The following is a 541-nucleotide window of genomic DNA, read 5'->3' as shown; positions in this document are numbered from 1 at the left end:
CCTAAGAACAAATCTGTGCGTACGAACGGTTCTTGCATGAGGCCCATTGAGTCGTTATTCTGAGTACAAAGTGGAGCTTGTTCCCAGTACAAGTGGGAGCCCACTGTCTTCTCTGTGGAAATCAAAGGATCTCAAGCTGTGGAGAGGAGGTTTGAGAACCTCGTGCTCTTGTTTCTTTTTGCAGATGATGTGGTTCTGTTAGGTTAGTTCACGTTTGTCTATCAAGTGAAAGAGTTGATGTATTTTGGTATTTTGTGTACGAGTGATGAAGGAAAGCATTGACGTTTAGAGCAGGGGTTCTCAAACTGGGCTCCCAGGGGTCTGCAAGGGGTATCTTGGGGGTCCTCAAAAAATTTCACTAAATTGTTCATTTAGTTTTTATTTTTAAAAATGCAGGGAGAACAATGAACTAATAAAACTAATATAATGAAACTAATAAAAAAAATATATATTCCCATGGCATTTAGGGGTTGAAATGACAATAAATTGTCTATTAAAACAGCATGGGGTTTATGAGGGGGTCCATGGAATTTCTTTGCCC

Source organism: Austrofundulus limnaeus, unplaced genomic scaffold (assembly GCF_001266775.1).
Source record: "Austrofundulus limnaeus strain Quisiro unplaced genomic scaffold, Austrofundulus_limnaeus-1.0 Scaffold1669, whole genome shotgun sequence".
In the NCBI taxonomy this organism is placed as follows: domain Eukaryota; kingdom Metazoa; phylum Chordata; class Actinopteri; order Cyprinodontiformes; family Rivulidae; genus Austrofundulus; species Austrofundulus limnaeus.
This window is presented reverse-complemented; position numbering follows the sequence as displayed.